Consider the following 18,415-nt stretch of genomic DNA (forward strand, 5'->3'; position numbering starts at 1 on the left):
TAGTCTATTGGCAACAGGAGGGAAGGTTATGAGACAGTCCTGCTTGCCACTTTCATGAACCATCATCCCTGCCAAACCCTCCCAAACCCTCCCCAGCTTTGATCTAAAACCGTTTCAATCGGCAGACCACTAGGAAGCTTTCCAAACTCCACAATTGGATAATAACCAATATCACACAGCTCAGGAGACCGGGAATTTCTGTGGTGTGGCTAGAAATCGGACAACCCTATGCAAGACGCAAAGGACGTATTCTCTTTGGCAAGAATTTCACTGACTGAAAAAAATAGCTTTCAAGCCCCAAATCAGTCCTACGGTTACAGACAGTCCATTACTCCAAGTGAAGTGTTCCTCAGTGTAGTCTACCATTACAGGCTCACAACAAGTATCCATCCATCACAGATAAATTATAAAAATTAGGTGATCATATTTTTTTTTCTACCAACTCCATTAACAGTGATTCTTAAATTTGCTTGTAATAAATTCTGACTGCAACTGAAATCTTCAAATTTAGGTTAAAAATCTTACTGCACATTTTCTTGCAAGACACTTCCTTCTAAGCAGTAAAAACCTTGAACTATAATATACTCCTACAATATTCTCCTGTTTAATCAAAAATATTTCTGTGAATTTTAAGAGCTAAAGTGCTGGTCTGGCATCACCAGAGAAACATGAAGATCTGCTTTGCCCTAGGAGCAGACTATCAAATGGACAGTGAATCAGTGCCCGAATTTTATTTCCAACCTTGTTCTAGGTAGGAGACGAGCAAACTAAGCCAGCCCTACTTTTGATACATGCTGCTTTTCAGATCACCCTCATTTAATAAAGCATCTGCTTTGAGTGAAATTCAGGGTCAAGCCTCTCCCGTCTGGTAGAAAGCACACTGGTTTCTGCCTAAATGCAGGAATCCTGGATAGCAAACAGCTGCGCTGCCACTCTGGCCCTGATGTATCACAAAAAAATCTCAGTATCACAATGTAAATCATCTTCATATCATCTTTTCTTTCATGCATGGCATTTTAAATCCATCTTCACAGCCTTATAAAAAGTCTTGTTGATCTCTTCACGGTTTGAATCAAGTAAGGGCATTTCCAATTATAATTATTTCTGTCTAAAAATCTTTGAAATAGCATAAATCAGTAAGACTAGCTGTTCATAAATTTATTATAGTAAAATTTGAATCTTGTTCTTCTTAATTTGAAAAAAAAATGTGTGCACATTCTTTTCTGATCTTTCTGTAACTTCTGCATAGTAGTATGTCATAGCCATATTCAGCAAGGAATCTGTACATCACTAATTTAAAATACAAAAGATTTAAAAGAAAAGACACAGCCTGTAAACTGTGACTACAGTTCTTAATGTTATTCCTTATATAACCAGATCCAAATTGCACCCTGTGATAGTTAAATAATCAAAACTTCTTAGCTTTCAAAACAAGTCTATTTTGATATCCAGTGTCTCATAAAATGTTCCAAACCAAAAACTGTCACCACATTAGAAACTTTTATACACACATGCACACATAGACTACAGAACAGCGAATACCAGCAAACATTTATGCCATCAGCAGCCCCATATGCACGGGTTTTACAATGTGAAGTCTAACATAAAATACCAAATTTAATTCAAAACTCTCCTGTTGCTCAATTACTGAAAAATATAGTTGATTTTAAGCATTCATCTCACTCCAAATGTAAAAGTTGTAGTTCTGTCATTTGTAATGAAGTTGCCTAACAAGGGATAAAGGATTATTGACAGGAAAAGACAACTGCAGTACATTAAAAGCAGATTAAGGTTGTAAGAAAAAACAGTGTCAGGAAGGAAATTCACAGTTAAGGGGAAAAAGCTCCATATGCCTTCTAACACCGAGATACAACTGGGGGCACTGAGGAAGTCATTAAGGAGATACCCTATTGTGTCCTGGAATTAGAAGACATATGGCATGTTTTCCCTAAACTGTGGATTTTCTTGATTATCTACCATCAGCATATAATTCTAATGTCTTTTAAGAAGAAACTTTTAAAGAGGGAAAACAATAACCCGCAATTACATTTGAAGCAGTTTTCATTTGCAAGAAATATTATATTGCCTGCCTATATCCTTCAGACAGACCAAGTTTATAACACCCTGTTGTGGTTTGACGTGGCCAGCAGGACAGAAAAAAAAAAAAAAAAAGGATGATTATAATAATAATAATGACAATAGTACTACTACTAATAGTGTGTACAAAACAAGTGATGCACAGTGCTCACCACCCGCTGACCGATGCCCAGACTATCCCCGAGAAGCCAGTCCCCCATCCCGGCCAGCCCCCCCATATTAATCATTCAGCATGACGCCAGATGGGATGGAATAGTTCGGGTCCTTTGGCCAGTTTGGGTCAGCTGTCCTGGGTCTGTCCCCTCCCAGCTCCTGCTGCACCCCCAGCCTGCCCGCTGGCAGGACAGAGCGAGAAGCTGAGAAGTCTTTGGCCTGGTGTAAGCACTGCTCTGCAAAAACTAAAATATCAGCATGGTATCAACATTATTCTCATCCTAAATCCCAAACACAGCACCCTACCAGCTACTAGAAGGAAAATTTACTCTATCCTAGGTGAAACCAGGACACACACACAAATCGTGTATACTAGTAGAGAGTTCAAGTCACACTGCTGAAAGATGAGATAGCAGTAGCATATAATTTGCTGTATTCTGTGGTTCACATCAAATGTGGGAATAACTTCCGAGTTTAAAGGAGGCTATAGAAGTAAAAATCCCGGGTGGTAAAATGAATCTGTGCCTTGAAGTCTCTTGCTTGTTAAATCAACATACAATCTTTTAGCACTGCGCTGGAAGGATCTCCCAGTTCAAGCCACACATAACACGACCAAGAAACTCTCAGTTTTGCAGTACTGCACAAAGCCTGCAAGGGGATACTGCTCAATGAACAAATGTGCAGTGGTAAAATAGATGTTTAGCCACAATCCAATGTCATCTCTCAATTCATGAGTTTCTCATGATGATCATACTACAAATCAGAGTAAAATTAAACTGATGAAAATTTTGCGTTTGATGAAAGCACACTTGACAAATGCTACAGGTTATGCACTCGGGTATACTCAGTCACTATGTGACTTTCATTGACTGTGATGACCAGCACCAAAAAACAATTCTGTATAAAGTCAAACATGTTACTCCTGTTTACTTTATAGATGAATTCATGACTGGATCCAGAACGATTATCGGTAAATACAATATAATCCATGCTGTCATATATTTTATAATATGGATACTTTCAAAAGCATTTATTTTCTATTCATTTTGGCAAAATCCAGTTTCATATATTCCACTAATACTAGATTAATAACATTTTAATACCATTTAATTTTAAAGCAAATTAACATAATGAACTACACTTGAAAACTACTCACAATTTCATTAAGATATTTATTTCAATTTAGTAAAATGAATTCATAATAATTCCACAGCAAAAAAAAAATTATTAGCAAAGATGCTGTAGTTCCTGGCATATTTTCATTATTTCTAATAATCTTACTGAAGTCAATGGTTCACCCTAACAACACCTGGGAATCACTGTGTAGGGATGTGGCCCAAGTAAGAAATATAAAGTTACAGACCGTAAAACAGACACATTTAAACCTGTTGCACTAAGGCCTGGAAATACTGGTGAGGCCTCCCACATGGCGTGTCAGGCTTATCTGAGGCAATTACACCACCCGGATGATGTTAGCCCCTCAGCATAGGAACTGAAAATGCTGATTAAACTCATTTTTTTTTCCCCTGTATGCCTAATGCCAAGTCGGCTCCTAGAGAGGCAGGGCTGTTACAGCCAGAATGATCATATTTTACTTGAATTTGACCTAAATTGCTTCTATGCCTTTGGAAAACTGTCTCCGTGGGTGACATTTTTAACCTTTGTCTCATTGAGGCATGTACGTGGGGAAGTTGGGGCACTAAATACACTTTATTTTGAATTTCTTATTGAGACTTACCAAAAGTTAATTTAAATTGACTTGAGAAGTTGAATGAAAGTTTCAGTCATCTTTTCTTTGGACTTCAAAGAAGGTCTAAAGAAACTTTCTAGCACTGTATGTAGGCACATGTCCATACCTTCAGAAACACCAAGTGCACTATGTATTTTTTCATGGTTTTGCTGAGGACACCGTGGAGATTGAGATGATGCTTTATCAAATTTTAAAATAGCATAGAATAGCCTACATTCTCCAAAGTAACTCTATAGCATCTCATTTTAAAAAGATCGATTAAGAAAAAATAAAAATCAAGAAAGGTTCTGATTTTTTTTTAATCTTAATGGACAGTATCCTTCTCACTTTAACAAGATTGTTTTATTTCAAGGATAAATACAGTTCATAAACAAAACACAGAAAAAAGAAAAACCTTCCAGATAGTCCTTGTATCTACAATATTACAAAGGAACAAAAGAAGTCAACAGTTCCCCTTCTCCCCTGTCTTGCAAACGCAGATCTCAGGAACAGCGATAAGCCTGAATAAAAATTACTGTTCTTAAAATCTGCAACTTAGTTGGAGCTTTGATTTGGATTCACACATTTGTGAAATCATCAGGTTCTTGGAAACACTGCATATAATTAGCTGAATTCTAAGCAGCTTAAGCTCCACACCCCCAGAATCTTTGTCTTCACATGTATTGAACAGCAGAAGTATCAGATCACAGGAGATCACAAATCCTTTGGAAGTGGTTACAGTATATTATGAGAAGAAAACTTATGGGAATATAAGAATAAGAGAAAGATACTGTTTGTTTGGTTCCCCAAAGCACTATGGAAAGGATAAAATAAACTTCAAGAAAAAATAAGATGATGATAATTGCCCCAAAGAAAATAACTGTAAGGAACATTGATCAAGAGGGGAAATTATGAAAACACAAATTGAAATAAATAAACCAATGTTTATGTCAGTTTGCTTCTCTACCTTTGTCTGAACATGGCATAAATTTGTCATGTAAATAACATTCTCACAAGCAACTTTAATTGAGGCCTTGAACTATAACCAGAATGTGTGATCTTTTTTATCACTACTGCATCTGCTTTGCAGGCTCATTTTCTCCCCCTACTATACAACAGTAAGACCCTTGAAAGCTTATTCTCCCTCTTTATTCTTTTAGTTAGAAGTATGTCAACATGAAAACTGATTTCTTCCTGAATTTTGATGCCTGCTGTTTAGGTAATACAATAGTAACAATTGATGACGATATAGTCAAAATAGTTGTGGCCATTTTAAAAGCTGACTTCCATAAAGTATTGTTTTCTTACTTTCTTTAAGTATCTGATAATACAGAAAGCTTCTTTTTAACATATAAAAATCACTGATCTATTCAAAAATTCATTGATCTGAGAAAAATAGTTTGATGTTCATCTTGCTGCTTTCAGTACCAGCCTCACAAGGTCATGATACAAACCAGCAACTCCAATCCAGAGTCAGAAGCTGTCTCCTGAGTCCAGATAACAGTCAAAAATCTGAAAAGCAACTTCAAAGATATGTATGGGCTGAAGACCCTTACCTAGTGAGTATTTACAGACTTGCTAACAGGAAGGAAAACAAAAAACAAAACCATTCAAAGAGTTTGAATGGTAATTTGGCAGGGGTGGTGATGGTGGTATAATGGAATGGTATGATGGTGGAATGATTTTCTTGATATCATCACAGTTTTAACAAGAAAAAAAAAGTATTTTAACTGATCATGAGTCACAAATCAATAAATATATGAACTTGTAAGGATGTATCTTGTGAAATAGAACAACTTTAAAAATTGCTGCACAGTTGGAATAGTGACAAAAGGTGAAAAGAGAGTAATGTTTTATCTATAAATGACATGAATAGCTGCAGATAGTTTTTCTATCTCCCTCCTAAGCACCAAAAGAAGTACTGTGCAACTGTAGAATAACATGATTGAAGCTACAGACCTGTAGAATGTGTAAGTTCAATTCAGCAATGACAGCTGTTTTTCAAGGTGAAGCTACTGAACAAAAATAAACCTAAATAGGTTGGAAATTGTATGTAAATCTGAAACAAAAAGTATTGTATGGATTGTTTCTAATACTGTAAGTACTATTTACAGACAGTTTTCTTTACATGGGTGCCATATTTATTTGTGGGCATGACACCATCTAAAGAAAGCAAGAGCTACACCTTTTCAAAAAATACATGCCAGTTTACTTTTAGGACATTAAGTATCTGCATTAAAGGAGACGATTCCAGCTATTTATATTTCCATTAAGCTGATAAAATTGTGAGAGCAGATCCATCTGGTACTGAATTTCCCCAAGTCTTTGGTGCTCTGAAGGTCTCCTGACCTTTTCTTAACTTCATAAATACTCTTCTGTTAAAATTAATTTCCAATAACAAGCCCCCCCCCCCCCCCCCCAAAAAAAAAAAAGCACTAAAAACACACACACAAACTAGAAAGTTAAAAGCAACCATTTCTCTGAAAAGCTTTAGAAACAGTTTAAAGTAATCTGGAGAGAAATAAGTTCCTACTGAGACAGGGTACTCTTCAGTAACATCAGAAAATGGCAGCAGCCTCTCTTGATAAAGTACACATGAATGCATACTTGTCTGTCTGTGACTATAATCTCTTCCGAAACCTTTGTTCCTGTAGACAGAAAACTGGCAACATTGGATTATTGGATATCACCAGTAACAGGTGCCCACACAGAGATCTACAAGTTACCATTAAGTTTTGGTACTTGGGTTATCTTTTCCACTAGGACTTTGCCAAAGACCAAGAAAAGTACAACACAATGGTCTTGAAAAAATAGGGCAAAAAAGAATTGGACTGTAAAACTCAAGAGAGTGGATATATGGAGACCTCAGCCTTTCAAAGTGATGCAAGAATTCCATATTTTTTATAAAGTTGCATCTCTAATTTTTCAGTGTTTTCCCAATTTTGGAAACATATTTTCAAATTTAACTCATCATCATTTAATTTACCTATCCATTGAGAGAAGTATCCATTTACCAGATCGCACCCCAGAACTTCATCCAGCATCGAAACACTCATCTCTTAAAGCTCTTAGAGACTGAATCAAACTGCTCAAATTAAAAACCACAAACCCATCTTTTTACCTGGTATTCAATAGCAATAAGCAAACTGATCGCTAAATGATATATTATGATGCCCAAGACTAAACTCCCATGATAACTGGAGGTGAACTGATGCTTTGATGTTCAAAAAGAGCTGTTTACTCAGAGTTGTGGATTTATTTGAAATTATCTCAGAACAAGATTTGATGCCATTTGTAATAAGAAGTGTTTTCATAATAAAAAAAAAAAAAACCAGAAAAAAAGATGAAAGTCCCTTTTGTGAGCCATGAACTGATGAACTCATGATTGTATATGATTCGGACAAAAGTACCATAAGTCCAGAATTCTAAAGCTGAGAAAATATCAAGAATATCAAGAAAAAAGAGTAGTAGGTTAAAGTTAATGAAAAAATAACAATGCTAAGAATTTCATGAATGAATTTACTGCTATTTAGAAAAACCCAAGCTGATGTTAAATTAAAAAAAAAGGGGGGGGAGAGGGGAAGGAGGTAAGGGTAAAGAAGAGACTTTCCGAAGAGTAACTTCATGGACTTTTATTTATTCAGTTTAAATCAAAGACAGATGGTCTGAGACAACATCGAAAGCCAAAGTTTAGAGGGCTCTAACTGGAAGTTACAGTGCTAGTATTCACCTACAACATCAGCTTCCTACCTGCTGCAGTTATGTAAGGAGAGGAGAGGAAAAGTACTACCAAATCATGGAGGAGCTAGCAGTTTGAAGATTCACATCACCATAGGTCCTTTACTTGTCAGCCCTGTCCATCTGTGCCTTGCAGAGGTGCTGATAACTCTTGCCTTCCCCCAGTCATTCCTGTTTTAAAGCCCTCCTTACCTGGTCAGCCATTCCACTGACAAAGACACCCTTCCCCTTCTGAAAGAAGTGGATCCCATCTCTCACAAGTAGACTGTTACTCCTCAGATAGGATCCCATGATCAGAGAAATAAAAATCCTGTCACCAACACCACACCTGCAACCAATTCTTCTATCAGAGCCCTTCACCTTACACCCCTTCTCCTCACTAGCAGGAGAATGCCACTTGGATCCCCATATCCCTGACCATCACCTCCAGAGCTCTGTAGCCACTTCCGATACTCCTCAGGTTGCCCCTGGCAGTATCACTGGTGCCCACCGGCAAGAACAGACGAGGGGCAATAATCAGAGGATCAGCCAAGCTTTGGCAGTCTCTCCACAACATCCCAGATCCAGGCCACCAGCAAGCAGCAAATTCCTCTAGACAACAGATCAGGCTGGCAGGTGGGTACCTGTGCACCTCGCAGTGGGGACTTACCCACAGCCATCAGTCACTGCTTTCTCCTGGTGGTCTTGTGTGATTAGGGACCAGTTGCCCAGATGTTTCACTTGAAAGCACTTTTGGTGTGCCCTGACCTTTGAGGTCAGTGAATTTATTCTGTAGTTGCAAACCTTGGGGTGTGGCTGGAGCCTTCATCTTGGTGTCAGCCACCAGACTCCATGCCCCATAATTTGCACTTACCGTGCATGAGATGGTTTAGGCTGAACCCTTTATTTATGCCCTTCTGTGCAAACTGCTGCATTGGTTGGCTGCCCCTGCTAGCTGCTCTGGTGGAACTGTGCTCTGGGCCCATCTTCAATAGGCCTCTCTCCCAAGGACTAGCTGCATCTACATCTATACACAGCAAAATGATTCACCAAATGGAAATTGCCTCAGTCAGGAAATAAACTAAAATTAGATCTGGGGGAAATATTTGTTTAAACTACAATGTGTATCAAAAATGTAGTTAAAGTACCTACTTGCAAATGCAACGAATAATTCGGCCATTAAAAGGTGAAAATGATTGAAAAAAGTAATCAAACATCCTTTGGTATAAAGGATGTTTTCACCTAGACATCAAACTTTAAAAATACACAAATGAAAAAGACACCTAGGCTGTAAAGGAAGATGCACATTATTTTGTTTCAGGTCAAAGCACCTTGGTTCTCTAAAATGCATTATTTCAGGTAAAACGTGTTGGACAGACATAAAATATTTCTCTTTTCTTCCCCCCTTTTCAAAAAAATAAAAATGACAAAACTTAAATCCCATGGAAAAAAAATAATAAAAATGATGCTAATTTGAACCACTTATCTTTCTGTTAACATTTTAGCTTGCCCAACTGCATTATTCAAAAATCTATTAAAAATTCATCTAGAATTTTCAAACCACTGTCATTCCTCATTTCCCATCCTACTCTTCTGCCCTTCTTCTTTGACAGATGTTGCCATTTCTGAGAAAAGGGAGTGTCTGAGGTACTCATAAACCAACTCCTTGACTGCTACAGTTTTCAGCCGAGTGTAGCAAGACAAACTAAATCTGTGATAGACAAGGTGAGAGCAGTAACAATTTCAGGCACCCAGTTTCAATCTGCTGCCAAATATCTGTCAAAGCTCAAAGGCATGTTAGCTCTAAGATACCAGTACTATTTCTTAGCAAAGCATCTATCTCAGCTAAGACACCTTTTTAGAGGGATGATAAAACAGATTTCAAAATTTATAAACCAAGGATATGTATTAATACCTAAAGTTCAAGAGAAAAAAACACCAAGCTTGCCATGTTAGAGGCACAACATAGAGTTGCACTTATTCTAACAGGGGAAAAAAAAAAAAAAGAAAGAAAGAAAGAAAGAAAAAAAAAAGTAACTTATCACAAGTAGCCTCTGTGTGTGGCTATTGACTAGTTGACAAAACAAGCCAAAAATCAATAGCATTTTCTATGAGAAGTTAGATAACTTCCCAATAATACAAAAGACGGGTCTGCTGAGGAATACGTTATCTCTGCTGATGGCTTCACTACAAATATTTCATTTATTTATTTCTGTTTCTTGAAGAGCTCACTAAGTTTGGCCCTGATAACATGCTCAAGGAAATAAAAGAAAATAGTATTCCAGTATAACAGGAAACAGGAAGCTTCAAGCCATGAGCACTGCTGAACACTCAGTGCTTTGCTTTCAGTAAATACTAGAAGTGCTACCTAATTTTTTTGAGAAACATTTACCGGTGAAAAATTGATCTGAAGAAGAAAGAAGAATGGGCTTCCAGAATCAAATGTTAGCACAACCTGTTTCCCATAGGATCAAAATCCTGTTATGCCTCATCTCTTGTTATGGGCAAAATGGAAAACACCTTATAAGCTGCTAATAATAAAGCAGTTTTCATTAATCAAATTAGAATTATCTTGATGTGTACTGTCCAAATTACTACAGAGGAGAATCACTGATAACACTCTTCAAATCATTATGCACAAACATAACTAGACTCTGTCCATGCTCTGTGCTGTGCTGCTCACACCTTTGGCCCTGCTGGCTCCCCAGGCAACAACAGGACGCAGGAATGGGACAGACAGGGTGGACAGGGGGACAGGATGGCTGGCAGCAGCCCCAGTCCCACACCAGAAGGAGTGGGGTGCTCACACGGCCCTTTGAGGGGCAGGTGCCTGCCTACGCTGGGCCTGTGCTGCCTTACCACAGCAGGGCCGCCTGCCCTTGGGCCCTCGGCCCTGCCCACCTGGAGCTGCACAGAGGCGGGCCCTGGCCCGGGCCCTGGCCAAGTTAAGCGCTTATTTCTGGTGCTGCCCAGTTCCTGCTGCATCCTGCCATTCCTGTTCCTCTCAGGGCCCTCCCAGAGCTTGACAGCTCAGGGTAGCAGGCCTCACCCCAGTGTATGTGGTAAAACCAGCCACTGCTGGCCCAGGGGGGTCCTGGGTTGCTCTGACAGAGGTCATTCACTGGCAGTGGCATGTCTTAGCCAGTCTTGCTAAGAACAATGTGTCAGAGCTTTCAGGAATACCCACACCAACAGACTCTTAATAAAAAGAAATACACCCACCACCAGCTTTCACAGATTGGAATGAGCTCAAGTCCATCTCTATATCATTTGAATTATCATCTGCAACAGCGTTCACTCTACGTGCTGAATTCACCGTCTGTCTGCTCTTTGCTGACTGAAAATCTCCTTTTAAAATAAAGGACTGCTATATTAATCAACCTAATGTAAGCTGCCAGGTTCATCTTAATATCAGCCAAACAGTGACTTACCCCTCAAATGGCCCAGCACACCCCTCTTGGAGGAGACCCCACCATCACTTACTAGCGCTGGCCACACCATCAGTCCTGACGCTGCAGTCACTGCGTAGGCCCCTCACAACAACGGGCGCCTGGAGGTTCTGAACTTTCTGCTTGCCTTAAATGTTTGTGGTCTGCCCTTATCTTTAACTGCTCACCATTACTAAAGTGATAGCAACGTTTTAGGTCTTATACACACACTGTAAATACAACCTACCGCGACGTTAGTTTATAGCATTTCCGTTTTCCTATTTTGTTTATACAAAATGCATCAACCTCTTAGAATGCATCCACATCTCTGAACAGAATAGCAATAAAATTTAAAAATAACAGAAAGAGGAAAAAACAGGAATAGTTTGGTCTATGAGATTTAAAAAGCATAAACCAAGATTTAGAAAAGGTTTCTGAAAAACAATGTCTGCTCTAACAGTGCTTGTACTGCAAATGGACCACAAACGTCAGTCTGGTGCATATTTAATTTTCAAATGAACAACTGGAATATTGCCATGTGTATTCATATAGTCACATGCAGGTCATGTTACCAAATATAGATTACAATTTTTTTCCAAGATTAAATGTGCACTTGAGGTGGGGGTCATTTGAAAATTTTACTGTGTGTTCTTCTTTCCATTTTTTTTCACCATTTATTTGTCAATAGTTACTCTAGTTTTGCTATTTGTGGAAAAATTGACAATTATTTTTAAGAGAAAAGTGAATATATATATATTTATCAGAATATGTTTTGCTCTTTGCTGTGGTTTAATTTAAATACAATTGCAAACTTAAAAACATCTTTTACTGGGGAAAAAGTAATTAAATCAGTTTTGTATTTGTGGAGCTCCTTTAAGGTATTAAAGTGTAACTTGATCCCCAATGAACTTAAAATTTTAATTCATTTTACCTTATGCTGGCTGTGGAAGAAGTCAAATTTTTAAATGCAATATGACATATGGCTGTTCATTATTTATACATTCTGTAGCAGACTATAAATTTTACTTTGGACGTATATCGAAGCACTGAAACCATTTCAGTTGCAAACACATAAATCATAGTTACAGTTATTAGTCTAAATGTAATGCCACCCAGGTTCTAGATCAAAACCTTTAAAATCCATTATAATTGACATCTGCTGCATAACTTATGTCTGATTTTATTAAAGGAGCTCATTATTATTTATATCTTTGAAGTGTTATATTCCTAGCTGTGTAACCAGTTAAATGTGAAAGATTTGAGGAATGGGGGAAAGAGGAGGGGACAACAGTCTCCATACGAGGAAGAATAAGGCTGTAAGAGAGGACAAAATGTTCTGAAACTAAATTACCTAATTCAAGGTATGAATTAGACAGACTCTACTAGCAACTGATGTTCATTTGGGACAAATAAAGAAGGAATTCTTTATAGGCTAATCAGTGAATACACTGGAAAACAAACTGCATTCTCCCATGCTGCACATTGACCATTGCTTTACAAGGAAGGTGTGGAGGGTGTAAAGGTTTAAGACAATTCCTATGGCTTGAAAAAAATAACCGAAACAAAATGGAAGGGGCTGAGAGGTCTTTATAGATTTATTAGAAAGCTTTTTGCTGATGAGCTGTTTTCTTTGTGTAGCCAGGATGCAAAGTGCATTCTGGGATAAACATCCTGTAAACACGAGCAAGTCCTTTGCTTTTATTCTCTTGTCAAAGGGGCTCAGCCTCAAAGGCAGAAGCACATCTTCTCTGAATCACAGTGACTTTATCATTCCCTTCCTGCTTTTCCTTTTGTGTTTAAGAATGGCTTTTACTTAGCTTTAAAGTGTAGCCAGAAGAAATAAAAGAGAGAGCAGCTATGTCAGTTAAATGTCTGCTGAAGACCTTATACTGCTCTGTCTGAAATCAATGACAAAATTTTAGAAGACAAAGGATCAGGCTTTTAGGTGTTTTAGAAGTTTTCATTGAAGGAAACAAATCTCTGAAATGCTCTAAATTATTTTACGAGCGATTTACTAACACCTGGTGGTGGTGGGGCGGGGGGGTATAGTTATATTCCCAGACAGGTGCCTCCTGTTGGCCCAGCCTGGGTAGGGACCAAAACCACTTTGTTACTGATTTGCTTGGAACAATACAGGGCTTTATCCCCTTGTACACCTCGACCTTGCTTACATGTTAACTATATTTAGCATAACATTTACATATTATACTTTTATTACTTACAGTCTGTATTTACATATTTAACAATATTTAACTCTGGTCCCTGTCTTTATTCAGTTTAGCAACAATATTTAAGAGAAGGCAATGAGAGAAAAACAAAAGCCAAGGCTAGATTTTGAGTAATGACAATGTGACTGCACAGTTTGATGGCCTCCTTCTGGAGTTAATTTTTTGGTTTCTGCCATACTTGGCCTATTTGCAGAAAAATATATTTTCTTAAAACACTTTGCATATGTCTTTAACTGTCAAAGTTAACTTATGCTTCTATTTTAATTATACTTTAATACTTAATATTATCTTTTACTTAAAGTTGCATAATATGGGCCAGAACAAAATCTAAATTTTGTGTCACTCGTGTGTAAGCAAGGAGCATTTCTTGTCTTTTCTAGGGAAAAGGTGTGCTAATACAGGTTCAGTGAATATGAAATGCTTAAAAAAAAATCCAACACCAATTTAACTGTAAGATTAACTTTAAAATAAACATAGAAAACCTTGAGCTTTCTTCCCCATGATTAATGTGATCATACCGAATCATATTATATTTATCATCATAATATGATCATACAGATATTACATTTTCCCTCCTAATTCAAAAGCTACAGTTTTTATAATGCCTTTCTACAAAACACATTATCCATTCCCAAGTTTTACACCATGCTCTTTTGTATCTTTGTCCCAAAATGCTAAATGTTTCTATTGAAATAAACTTCACTTTTCAGATAAAGAAAAGTTCAAGTGTTGACATAAAGCACAGAAAGAACTTGCCACCAAGAACTTGAATTGGGGTAACTTGTAAATCTGCTTGTATAGGCTAGCAATAATAACAAAATCTCATTAATCATGTAAGGCTGAGTTGCATGCTACTCTACAACAGCCCTGCAGCACTTTTTTTGCTGTGGGGACAATATGCTTCATAAACTCAAATTAGTGTGCTGCAAAAGCTAATTGAATGTATGCGTGATACTTTGCCTAGGGATAATGCACAACTTTGATGGGAGAAACTGGCGCCATAAGTGTTTTTTAGGGTCCTAATTAGGGTTAGGGTTACATTTAGGATTGTTTGGAAAGAGAGAAGGTGCAGAGTCCTGTTGTGTGTGGGGTTGCATAAAGGCTCCCAAAGGGAGTTCAGATGTACCCAAAGGCTTCTGTTGGGAGCCCTTTTTGATAGGAGAAACTGGCGCCGTATATGTTTTTTAGGGTCCTAATAAGGGCTAGGCTTAGTGTTACTGTTAGTGTCACATTTAGGGTTGTTTGGAAAGAGAGAAGGTGCAGAGTCCTGTTGTGTGTGGGGTTGCATAAAGGCTCCCAAAGGGAGTTCAGGTGTACCCAAAGGAACCCAGACATCCAATGGTCTTACAGCTTTTTTTTATTTGGTTAAAAACAGATGATAGGCTTCTGTGCAACCCACTAAGTCAGTCTATAAATTATTTGATTTTCTGTTTCCTTTCTATGAGTGGCCTCATTTTTTTTTATTTGAATATGCAAATTGACAACCAAGAGGAGAACACTAATTTATTAGTTATTAGCCAAGTTTCAGCTCAGTGTGAATTTGTAAATCAGAGATACTCAATGTGCCCAGTTCTGCTGCCCAGTTTCCCTTGTCTTGCTTTACAGTTAACAGTAGAGAGAGAGAGTAAGTGATAAATAGTACCTAATTTAGTTTCTTGCTTTCAGTCCGCAGATGGAGATTATCTTTTTTATTGGGTGTAGGCATGAAGATTTGGCAGCAGCAGGGCTGCAGGACCTATGTAAGAAGAGGCCAGGGCTGCCCTGTGCGGGACACAGCCAGGCACACCTGAGCCCCTCAGTGCCGCTGGTGCCACTGCGGGGACACAGATTTCAGCCCGGGCAGAGTGGGCCTGGCAGGGAGGGGAAAGGATGAGGAACAGCCCAGTGAACAGCCGAGGATGCTGGTGCTCCAGGTGCAGAGAAGACCCGTCCTGGAGTAGGGAAAAGCATGAGGGGAGGATGCAGCAAGGAGGTTCTGTTATGGACTGACCACAGACCCCATTCCCCATCTGCTCAGGGTTGAGGGGAGGTGGAAGAGCTGGGAATGAAGTCGAGCATGGGAAAACGGGGAGAGGGGAGAAGTGTTTTAGCTTTTGTCTTCTTTTGTTCCGATTCCAGCCTGGACTAATTCCTACTTCCTTAGGTAACCTGGTAACCCTGAGCCCCTTGGGATTGCCGTATTGATGTCTGCCTTTGCACCCATGCCAGCATAGCACACTGCAGTCCTGAACTCCTACTGGTGATGAATATCTCTATATAGAGACACAATGTCAAGAAACTTAAACATCTTAGAAACTAGAGTACTAAGGTCAAACTTCTCAGAAACACTCATGCCACTTGAACAAGTGGAACTTCTGATCTAAGCAGTATTTCGTCTGTCCAACACAGGGCTGATCTTAGGAAGAGATTTTAAGAGAGTACATGAAGTATCCCTAGACAGCAGCTTGTGTGCTTACATTCAAAAATCTTTTGTGCTCAGAACTTGCTGTAGTACTCAGGTCTTTGGATAAGGCATCCTAAGACATTGCTGATACTGGGAGATGGTATATTTCTTGGAACATGATACCAGGAGCAGCAAAATACACACCACATGCAGATTCTACACTACCAAGAACTATTTGAGATAACATCCTGCCATGGAGATTATGTGGGACAAGTCTTTTAGCCCAGAAAACCCTCTTACTTCCTCAGGTATGCCTCTGGGAGAAAGCTAACTGGATGCTTAAGGTCCAGAATGAAAACAGATCCTTTATCTAATGAATATCAAAAAGTTAATCATCTGTATTTTACTGCCCATGGAAATGGTTTTGTTGCTGGATGAGTAGTCTGGTGAGCTTTAGCTTTGATTTAATACTAATTAAGTTCATTATATGCTTGTGAGTCTGTGGAATGCTTTATGATTATTATTATATTTACTGCACTGTATACTGATAAGTCTCAAAATACACTTAATCCAATGAAACTTTTACCTGGCATAATAATATTAATATCCTTTTGTATTTGTACCCTATCACAAGAAAACAAATGGACTGGATGCATACAAAAAAAAAATCTAACCCTTCTGCGTAACAGAGTTAGCCCAGCTCAGGAAAAAAAAACAAAACAAAACTGATTTTACTCGTTGCACACACTTTAAATGGTATTTTTGTGTACTACTCATGTTTTACTGCTTATAACATAACTTAGAATTTTCTACAGAAAGAGAGGTTGTATTTCAGTTTTTGCTGATTTGTCCATGCTGCATCCATTCTTTGGAGACAGAAGCAGGTATTTAATGTTGTTTTTTCACAGCTTATTAGAAATTTAGAACAGAACACCCCATATCCTGCATTTTGTAACATATTTTAAATATCAATAAACTTCAGGGAATTGAAGAAAACATTATCCGGAACACTGCAATAACGATTAAGTTATGTAGTTACCTTTTTAACTCAGCAATTGCTGATGAGTCATGACAAATAAGATACTGACTTTAAGAAATTGGAAAGATTTTGTTTTCATTTCAGAAATTATATCAAGCTATTACATTTTCAGAGACTAACAGATTATATGGGGGAAAAAATTGCAACCTACAGCGACAAAGATTGAGGAAGGCGGTCAATAAGAGCGCGAATCTCAAAGTGACCAAACTATGATATTATTTTGCAAAGCTTCTCTAGAAAAAAAAAAAAAAAGAAAAAAAAAAGCTGTCAAACTAGTGTATAATTTCTTTAGTTTCTTCCCTTTACCAGGACAGGCTTGCTCATTTCACTGTTTAAATCAAATTATGGCTATTTAAGCCTTCCAGGTGCAACACAGCATATCAGAGTCAGGTTGACTTTATGCCTAATCAGAAATTGAACTAATTCCAGTGTTCTTTATAGTTGATCATTAGAGGAATATCTAAAACAGGAAGGAAAAGAAAATGCAATGTGACTTCAAAATTGCCTTTATCCTGTAATGTCAACAGCAAATTGCTTTTGACCACTCATACACTCAGGTATTCTTAAGCCCTGAAATCCAACAACATTTAACTTCCTAATATGAATTAATTGGACTGTATTTTAAATTCTTTCCCTCATTTTTGATTCCTAATTTTACATCTGATATTGATGGGAGACATTTTCTCTACAGGGTGTTTTTGCATACTGTTTTTCATTCTCCTTAGGTTATGCAGCTATTTAACTCTTTAGCTTGTCTTGAGCTACCAAAAATAAGAGTAGGAAATTGCATTATTTTGGCAGTTACTAGAATTGTTTAATGTCATTTGTCATCTCTTACTATTAAATAATTGGATTTGAGAGTTATTTAAAAAGGCAAATATCTTGCTGTTCCTTACAAGGATATTAAGGAGAGGAAATGGCTAAGATTTGATTTCATGAAGGGCTAATTTTGTCTTTTTACAGCTGGAAATGTCATCCTGTGTCACTCAGTTGTTGTCACTGCTAGCTGTGGTTAAATAAGAACGTGAAACTTGAAGGATATCTGGATCATGCTTTTTGTCAAGATTATCAGCATTTTAATTTAATTTAATTTAATTTAATCTGATTAAAACACATTTAGCTTTTTTTTTTTTTTTTTGCTATTGTCCAGTTTATGAATTTAAGATTTCTCTTAAATCAAGTGCAATACAATGTTATTTTTGTAGTGCTGAGTGACACCCTCCCTTCTTCAATTTATTTGGAAAGTGCTGTAGTTTTTCCTAGAATGGGTGATAGATCTGACTACTAATCCATATTATCAAAATTATGCCAAAGGAATTTTAATTCTTCTAACACTCAATTTAAAATGTTGCCAAATGCTCTCAACAGTTATGAAGTGATCTGCTTGTTAAGATTAATTTTGTACTGTCACTCAAACAGCTGGCTTTAGAAAAATATTAGTTTTGTATCCAAAATTTAATTTTTTAGATGGAGGTCATTTTTAGCAGGTGCCACCCTCAAAATCACAGGTATATATACCACAAGTGATATCCTGTACATTCTGTTGACAAAGAATAATTCTATAAAACACCTTTACTTACATACAAAATTAATTTTCTTAAATAAGCAGAAAAGAACAAAATTTATCATTGCCTTTCTGTA

The 18,415-nt window shown here is 37.6% G+C and overlaps 1 long non-coding RNA gene across 2 annotated transcripts in view; it reads right to left on the reverse strand.

Moving 5' to 3' along the window:
- Positions 1-18,415, reverse strand: part of LOC125183042 (uncharacterized) — a 525,727-nt gene that overhangs the window by 438,554 nt on the left and 68,758 nt on the right. The gene's annotated exons all lie outside the window — the stretch shown is intronic.

Source organism: Anser cygnoides, chromosome 15, assembly GCF_040182565.1.
Source record: "Anser cygnoides isolate HZ-2024a breed goose chromosome 15, Taihu_goose_T2T_genome, whole genome shotgun sequence".
NCBI classification, from domain to species: domain Eukaryota; kingdom Metazoa; phylum Chordata; class Aves; order Anseriformes; family Anatidae; genus Anser; species Anser cygnoides.